The sequence below is a fragment of the Somniosus microcephalus genome, chromosome 33, assembly GCF_052327205.1.
Source record: "Somniosus microcephalus isolate GS21.2 chromosome 33, FLI_Smic_1.0, whole genome shotgun sequence".
In the NCBI taxonomy this organism is placed as follows: domain Eukaryota; kingdom Metazoa; phylum Chordata; class Chondrichthyes; order Squaliformes; family Somniosidae; genus Somniosus; species Somniosus microcephalus.
Window position 1 is genome coordinate 34,168,773 of NC_141019.1, and position 9,497 is coordinate 34,178,269.

Sequence of the window (9,497 nt, forward strand, 5' to 3'; positions counted from 1 at the left end):
AGTGTATATGTTTTCCAGAAAGGTGTCCAAGAGAGCTTGAGTTGATTGATTGCTAATTGCTTTCTGGTATTTTTCCGTGCTGTTTTTGGCCCATCTGTACGATTTTTTGGTGTTGTACAGCTTACTGGGTTGTGTTTCTGTGTTGGTTGTTTCTGTCTTTTTAAGATACATAGTAATTTGACTGTGGTCTGACAGTGTTGTTTGTGGTTTGACTGTGAATGCTCTGAAAGAGGATGGGTCCAAATCCGTAATCATATAGTCTACGGTGCTACAGCCAAGAGGTGAGCAATAGGTCGATCTTCCTAGGAGGTCTCCCATGAACCTACCATTGACAATGTACAGACCCAGGCTTCGACAGAGCTGCAGGAGCTGTTTTCCGTTAGTATTTGTCTGTTTGTCACAGTTATGCCTGTATGGATGGGAAGGGATATCGAAGTGGTTATTCCCGAATATGTAATTGTTTCCCTGATTATTGGTGAAGTCTGGTTCTTCGCCAGTTCTTGAATTGAGATCACCACAGATCAACACGTTCCCCTGGGCCTGGAATTGGATAATCTCTCTCTCAATGTTGGAGAAGGTGTCCTCTTTAAAGTACGGGGATTCCATTGGGGGGATATAGAGTGCGCAAATGAAAACATCTTGAGTGTTAGAGATAATCCCCCTCTCAATTTTGAGCCACATATGGTTTTCGCCCTTTTTTATAAATTTGATGCAATTCTTAAGCTCTGTTTTAAACCAAATCAGTATGCCTCCAGAGTCCCTGCCTTGGGTTACTCCTGGCAATTTATTGGAGGGGACCACCAGCTCTGTGTACCCTTGGGGACGGCCAGTGTGTCATAGATACATAGAAGATAGGAGCAGGAGTAGGCCATTCGGCCCTTCGAGCCTGCTCCGCCATTCAAGAGATCATGGCTGATCATCCAAATTCAGTACCCGGTCCCTGCCTTCTCCCCATATCCCTTGATCCCTTTAGCCTTAAGAAATATATCCAACTCTTTCTCGAATATACTTAATGAACTGGCCTCCACCGCCCTCTGTGGCAGAGAATTCCACAGGTTCACCACTCTCTGGGTGAAGAACTTCCTCCTCATTTCAGTCCTAAATGGCTTACCCCCTATCCTTAGACTATGACCCCTGGTTCTGGACTCCCCGGCCATCAGAAACATCCTTCCTGCATCTAGTCTGTCCAGGCCTGACAGAATTTTATACGTTTCGATGAGATCCCCTCTCAATCTTCTAAACTCCAGTGAGTATAAGCCCAATCGACCCAATCTCTCCTCATACGTCATTCCTGCCATCCCAGGTTTCAGCCTGGTGAATCTTCGCTGCACTCCTTCCATGGCAAGAACGTCCTTCCTCAGGTAAGGCGACCAAAACTGCACACAATACTCAAGGTGTGGTCTCACCAAGGCCCTGTACAACTGCAGCAAGACATCCTTGTTCTTGTACTCGAACCCTCTTGCTACGAAGGCCAACATACCATTTGCCTTCTTAACCGCCTGCTGCACCTGCATGCTTACCTTCAGCGACTGGTGTACAAGAACACCCAGGTCTCTTTGCACTTCCCCTTCTCCCAATCTATTACCATTCAAATAATAATCTGCCTTCCTATTTTTGCCACCAAAGTGGATAACCTCACATTTATCCACATTATAGTGCATTTGCCACGTTTCTGCCCAATCACCCAACCTGTCCAAATCGTGCTGGAGTTTCACGACATCCTCCTCACAGCATACCCTCCCCCCCAGCTTTGTGTCGTCTGCAAATTTGGAGATATTACATCCAATTCCCTGGTCCAGATCATTAATATATATTGTGAACAGCTGGGGCCCTAGGACCGATCCTTGCGGTACCCCACTAGTCACTGCCTGCCACTCGGAAAACGACCCGTTTATTCCAACTCTTTGCTTTCTGTCCGCCAACCAGTTCTCTATCCAAGTCAATACCTTGCCCCCAATCCCATGTGCCTTAATTTTGCACGATAATCTCTTATGCGGGACCTTGTCGAAAGCCTTCTGAAAGTCCAAATACACCACATCCACTGGTTCTCCCTTATCTATTTTACCAGTTACATCCTCAAAAAATTCCAGTAGATTAGTCAAGCATGATTTACCTTTTGTAAATCCATGTTGACTTTGTCCGATCCAGTCACTGTTTTCCAAGTGCTCTGCTATTACATCTTTTATAATGGACTCTAGCATTTTCCCCACTACCGATGTCAAGCTTACCGGTCTATAATTCCCCGCCTTTTCTCTACCACCTTTTTTGAATAGTGGGGTAACATTAGCTACCCGCCAATCCATGGGTACTGTTCCAGAGTCTATCGAGTTCTGGAAGATGACCAGCAATGCATCTACTATTTCTAGGGCCACTTCCTTAAGTACCCTGGGATGTAGATTATCAGGCCCTGGGGATTTATCGGCCTTTAGCCCCATCAATTTTCCTAACACCATTTCCCTACAAATACTGATTTCTTTCAGTTCCACCCTTTCATCAGACCCTTTGTTCCCCGGCATCTCTGGGAGGTTATTTGTGTCCTCCTTTGTGAAGACAGAACCAAAATATGTATTTAGTTGGTCTGCCATTTCTTTGTTCCCCATTATAAATTCCCCTGATTCTGACTGCAAGGGACCTACGCTTGACTTCACCAATCTTTTTCTCTTCACATATCTATAAAAGCTTTTACAGTCAGTTTTTATGTTCTCTGCAAGCTTACTCTCATATTCTATTTTCCCTTTCTTAATTAATCCCTTTGTCCTCCTTTGTTGAATCCTAAACTGCTCCCAATCCTCAGGATTATTGCTTTTTCTGGCCAATTTATATGCCCTCTCCTTGGACCTTATGCTATCCCTAATTTCCCTTGTTAGCCACGGTTGGGTCACCTTCTTTGTTTTATTTTTATGCCCTTCTCCTCTATACCAAGTTTCCTGTAAAATGATAATATCCAGATCTTTAGTTTCATCCATGAACTCTGGGGTCCTACTCTTCATGTCGAGCACCGAAGAGCGTAGACCTTGGATATTCCAGGTCGAAATATATAAGGATTTCATGTTAAGTTTGATCTTTTACCATGATAGGTTAAAGAATGATATGTGTTTGTCGTGTCTAAATGGGGGGAAAAGATCATCTCAATTGTCTATAAATGCTAATACTACTTGGTTACAACTCTTTCTAGTAATTAGTCATTAATTTTTTTTTTTCATTTTCTGATCCATAAGGCGGAAGTAGATGCTGCTGCACGTCTGCCTAGTGTATCTCTGTAACCTTCCTCCAACCCCCTACAACCCTCCCTATCTCTGTAACCTCCTCCAGCCCCCTACAACCCTCCCTATCTCTGTAACCTCCTCCAACGCCCTACAACCCTCCCTATCTCTGTAACCTCCTCCAGCCCCTTACAACTCTCCCTATCTCTGTAACCTCCTCCAGCCCCTACAACCCTCCCTATCTCTGTAACCTCCTCCAACGCCCTACAACCCTCCCTATCTCTGTAACCTCCTCCAGCCCCTTACAACTCTCCCTATCTCTGTAACCTGCTCCAGCCCCTACAACCCTCCCTATCTCTGTAACCTCCTCCAGCCCATACAACCCTCCCTATCTCTGTAACCTCCTCCAGCCCCTACAAACCTCCCTATCTCTGTAACCTCCTCCAGCCCCCTACAACCCTCCCCATCTCTGTAACCTCCTCCAGCCCCTACAGCCCTCCCATCTCTGTAACCTCCTCCAGCCCCCTACAACCCTCCCTATCTCTGTAACCTCCTCCAGCCCCTACAACACTCCCTATCTCTGTAACCTTCCTCCAACCCCCTACAACCCTCCCTATCTCTGTAACCTCCTCCAGCCCCCTACAACCCTCCCTATCTCTGTAACCTCCTCCAGCCTTCCCTATCTCTGTAACCTCCTCCAGCCCCCTACAACCCTCCCTATCTCTGTAACCTCCTCCAGCCCCTACAACCCTCCCTATCTCTGTAACCTCCTCCAGCCCCTACAAACCTCCCTATCTCTGTAACCTCCTCCAGCCCCCGACAACCCTCCCCATCTCTGTAACCTCCTCCAGCCCCTACAGCCCTCCCTATCTCTTTAACCTCCTCCAGCCCCCTACAACCCTCCCTATCTCTGTAGCCTTCCTCCAACACCCTACAACCCTCCCTATCTCTGTAACCTCCTCCAGCCCCTTACAACTCTCCCTATCTCTGTAACCTCCTCCAGCCCATACAACCCTCCCTATCTCTGTAACCTCCTCCAGCCCCTACAAACCTCCCTATCTCTGTAACCTCCTCCAGCCCCTACAACCCTCCCCATCTCTGTAACCTCCTGCAGCCCCTACAACCCTCCCTATCTCTGTAACCTCCTCCAGCCCCTACACCCTCCCTATCTCTGTAACCTTCCTCCAACACCCTACAACCCTCCCTATCTCTGTAACCTCCTCCAGCCCCTTACAACTCTCCCTATCTCTGTAACCTCCTCCAGCCCATACAACCCTCCCTATCTCTATAACCTCCTCCAGCCCCTACAAACCTCCCTATCTCTGTAACCTCCTGCAGCCCCTACAACCCTCCCTATCTCTGTAACCTCCTCCAGCCCCTACAGCCCTCCCATCTCTGTAACCTCCTCCAGCCCCCTACAACCCTCCCTATCTCTGTAACCTCCTCCAGCCTTCCCTATCTCTGTAACCTCCTCCAGCCCCTACAAACCTCCCTATCTCTGTAACCTCCTCCAGCCCCCGACAACCCTCCCTATCTCTGTAACCTCCTGCAGCCCCTACAACCCTCCCTATCTCTGTAACCTCCTCTAGCCCCTACAACCCTCCCTATCTCTGTAACCTCCTCCAGCCCCTACAGCCCTCCCTATCTCTAACCTCCTCCAGCCCCCTACAACCCTCCGAGATCTCTGCACTCCTCCAATTCTGCGCTCTTGAGCATCCCCCCGATTTCCATCGCTCCACCATTGGTGGCCGTGCCTTCAGCCGCCTGGGCCCAAGCTCTGGAATTCCCTCCCTAAACCTCTCCGCCTCTCTCTCTCTCCTCCTTGAAGACGCTCCTTAAACCCCACCTCTTTGACCAAGCTTTTGGTCACCTGTCCTAATATCTCCTGATCTGGCTCGGGGTTAAGTTTTGTCTGATTTACGCTCCTGTGAAGCACCTTGGGACGTTTTACTACATTAAAGGGCGATCTGTAAATGCGAGTTATTGTTGCTGTTTATCTCTCTTAGTCTGTCTCCCCCTCCCTCTTTCTTTCTCGGCCATTCCCTAGTCTCTTTCTGCCTCCATGTCTCCTCCCATTCCCTGCCATCTCTCCGTCATTCCCTCCCTCCATCTCTCTGCTTCTATCTCTCCCTTAGTCTCTCTCCCCTGCCCTCCGTTCGTCATCCCCACTCTATCTTTGTCTGTCATTCCCTTCTCTCTCTCTCTGCTTTTATGTCTCTCCCATTCTCGCCACTCTCCTTCTCTCCACCTCTATCTCTCCCTTCGTCTGACTCTCTCCTTCCCTCTCTCTGTCAGTCATTCCCTCCCTCTCTCTCTGCCTCTATCTCTCCTTTAGTCTTTCTCTCCCTCCCTCGCTCTCTCCCTCCCTCCCTCTCTCCCCGTCTCAGTCTCTCTCTCTCTCTCTCTCCCCCCTCTCTGTCTCTCCCTCTTTCTCTTCCCTCTCTCTCCCTCTCCTTCCCCCTCTCTGTCTCTCGCTCCTTCTCTCTCTCTGTCTCTCTCTCTCTCTCTCTTTCTCGCTCTGTCTCTCTCTCTCTCCCCCCTCTCAGTCTCTCTCTGTCTCTCCTTCCCTCTCTCTCTCTCTCTTTCTCTCCCTCTCTCCTCTCTCTCTCTCCCTCCTTCCCTCTCCCAGTCTCTCCTTCCCTCTCTCCCCTTCTCTCTCTCTCTCCCCCCCTCTCAGTCTCTCTCTGTCTCTCCTTCCCTCTCTCTCTCTCTCTTTCTCTCCCTCTCTCCTCTCTCTCTCTCCCTCCTTCCCTCTCCCAGTCTCTCCTTCCCTCTCTCCCCTTCTCTCTCTCTCTCTCTCTCTCCCCCTTCCCTCTCTCTCTCTCTCCCCTTCCCTCTCTCTCTTTCTCTCTCTCTCTCCCCCTCCTTCCCTCTCCCAGTCTCTCCTTCCCTCTCTCTCCCCCCTTCCCTCTCTCTCTCTCTTTCTCTCGCCTTCTCTCTCTCTCTCGCTCTCCTTCCCTCTCTCTCTCGCTCCTTCTCTCTCTCTTTCCTCTCAGTCTCTCTCTCGCTCCTTCTCTCTCTTCCTCTCTCTCTCTCTCCTTCCCTCTCTCTCTCCGGGTCCCAGTCCTGTCTGCCAGTCTAGCCGGGGCCGGGGAGCGGGAGGTCAGTCGGCGGGACCAGCGCCCAGCCCGGAGCCGGAGCCGGAGCCCGGGGTGCCTGTCCGCCCGGCCGGCCCCTCTCCCGGGGCGGGTGAAGATGTCAAGTTCCGCCGCCCCGGACCCGCCTCAGGTGAGTCGAGCGCACCTGGAGCCTCGCAGCCCGGGGACTGGGGGGAGAGATGCCGAGAGAGGCCGGGACTGGGCGGGAGAGAGGCTGGGACTGCAGCAAACAACCCCGGGCCGCCTGCGGCAGACTCCCGGAGCCCCGAGACTGCGGGACAGGCCGCCCTGGGCTGGGGGAGAGGGGCTGAGGGGCAGAGGGGCTGGGGAGAGAGAGAGAGGGACTGGGGGAGAGGGACTGGGGGGGAGAGAGAGAGGGACTGGGGGAGAGGGACTGGGGGGGAGAGAGAGAGGGACTGGGGGAGAGGGACTGGGGGGGAGAGAGAGAGGGGCTGGGGGGGAGGGGGAGAGAGGGGCTGGGGGGGAGGGGAGAGAGGGACTGGGGGGGAGGGGGAGAGAGGGACTGGGGGGGGGGAGAGAGGGGACTGGTGGGGGGGGGGAGAGAGGGACTGGGGGGGGGGGGGAGAGAGAGGGACTGGGGGGGGGGGGAGAGAGAGGGACTGGGGGGGGGGGGGAGAGAGAGGGACTGGGGGGGGGGGGAGAGAGAGGGACTGGGGGGGGGGGGAGAGAGAGGGACTGGGGGGGGGGGAGAGAGAGGGGACTGGGGGGGGGGAGAGAGAGGGACTGGGGGGGGAGAGAGAGGGACTGGGGGGGGGGAGAGAGGGACTGGGGGGGGGGGAGAGAGGGACTGGGGGGGGGGGGAGAGAGGGACTGGGGGGGGGGGGAGAGAGGGACTGGGGGGGGGGGGGAGAGAGGGACTGGGGGGAGAGAGAGGGACTGGGGGGGGAGAGGGACAGGGGGGGGGGAGAGGGACAGGGGGGGGGGAGAGGGACAGGGGGGGAGGGGAGGGAGGGGGGAGAGAGGGACTGGGGGGGAGGGGGGGGAGAGGGAGGGGGGGAGAGAGAGAGAGAGAGAGGGGGGGAGAGGGAGGGGGGGAGAGAGAGAGAGAGAGGGGGGGGGGAGGGAGGGGGGGAGAGAGAGGGGGGGGGGAGAGAGAGGGGGACTGGGGGAGGGGGAGAGGGGGACTGGGGGAGGGGAGAGGGGGACTGGGGGGAGGGGGAGAGGGGGACTGGGGGGGGAGAGAGGGACTGGGGGGAGAGAGGGACTGGGGGGGGGGAGAGAGGGACTGGGGGGGGGAGAGAGGGACTGGGGGGGAGAGGGACGGGGGGGGGGAGAGAGGGACGGGGGGGGAGAGGGACGGGGGGGGGAGAGGGACAGGGGGGGGGAGAGGGACAGGGGGGGAGGGGAGGGAGGGGGGAGAGAGGGACTGGGGGGGAGGGGGGGGAGAGGGAGGGGGGGAGAGAGAGAGAGAGAGGGGGGGGGGGAGAGGGAGGGGGGGGGAGAGGGAGGGGAGGGGGAGAGGGAGGGGAGGGAGGGTTAGACTTGGGCCCTGACAATAAATCCCCAAAAAACCAAAGTCCTTGTGTTCCAGCAAAGATCCAAACATCAGGGACCCAAAATAAATTTCACAGTAGGAACAACCAAAATTGAACAAACCACTAACTACACATACTTGGGCTTAAAAATCAGTTCTACGGGAAACTTCAAACTGGCTGTGAATGAACTGAAAGAGAAAGCAAGAAGGGCTTTCTATGCCATCAAAAAATCAATCCAAATAGAAATCCCAATTAGCATTTGGCTCAAAATTTTCAAATCAGTAATTGAACCAATTGCACTCTATGGCAGTGAGGTATGGGGACCGCTAACTCAACAAGAATTTGCAAAATGGGACAAACACCCAATTGAGATCCTACATGCAGAATTCTGTAAAAGTATCCTCCGGACTCAAAGGAAAACAGTAAACAATGCATGCAGGGCGGAACTAGGCCAATATCCATTAATAATCACTATCCAAAAAAGAGCCACCAAATTTTGGAATCACCTACAAATGAGCAATCCCCAATGCTATCACTACGACGCCCTGAAATGCCAAGAGCTGACCATAAAGAAGAATACTCTCAGTCAACTAGTCCTGGGACTCAGTGAAGTAACTACTAACAATACTAACAATAACCAGCCCCAGGACAGTGACAGGGTAACACAAAGAATTCGACCCAACACAATCGTCGCTAAGCAAAAGGAAAAATATCTGACATATTGGGCAGAAACAACAAAAACCCAAAGCAAACTCAATTGCTACTTGGCCCTAAACAGACAATACAACATAGCTGATTACCTGACCATGGTAAAGGATAACAAACTGAGAAGAACCTTGACAAGGTACAGACTTAGCGAACATAGCCTAGCGATCGAAAAAGGCAGACACAGGCAGACCAGGCTGCCAAGAGAGGACAGGATATGCTCGCACTGCAGTCAGGGAGTGGTGGAGACAGAGATGCACTTCCTCACAGCTTGTGGAAAATATCAGGGCATCAGGGAGAATTTCTACCAAAAATTCTCACAAATATGCCCTGATTTCAGAAATCTGAATGACAACCAAAAACTCCCATTCCTACTGGGAGAGGAGAGAAGCTGTATAACACTGGCGGCACGCTATGTTACAGCTTGCCATGAACAGAGAGCCAACCAGTAAACTAAGAAAAGAATATATATAAACAATGCGAATGTATATTTATACGCTCAGGGATATACCTGTTTATACACTGTATGAATAGAACTGCGTTTATGTGGTAAACCATAAATGTATTTTGATGCTTTGGCAACATAAGATGTAACTTATCATGCCAATAAAGCGATTTGAATTGTGAATTGAGAGGGAGGGGGGGGGGGAGAGGGAGGGGGAGAGGGAGGGGAGGGGGGGGGGAGGGGGAGAGGGAGGGGGGGGGAGGGGGAGAGGGGGGGGGGAGAGGGAGGGGGGGGGGGAGAGGGAGGGGGGGGGAGAGGGAGGGGGGGGGGAGAGGGAGGGGGGAGGGGGGGGGAGAGGGAGGGGAGGGGGAGAGGGAGGGGAGGGAGAGGGAGGGGGGGGGGAGGGAGGGAGAGGGAGGGGGGGGAGAGAGAGGGGGAGGGGGAGAGAGGGACTGGGGGGGGGGGGAGAGAGGGACTGGGGGGGGGGAGAGAGGGACGGGGGGGGGAGAGAGGGACTGGGGGGGGAGAGAGAGGGACTGGGGGGGAGAGG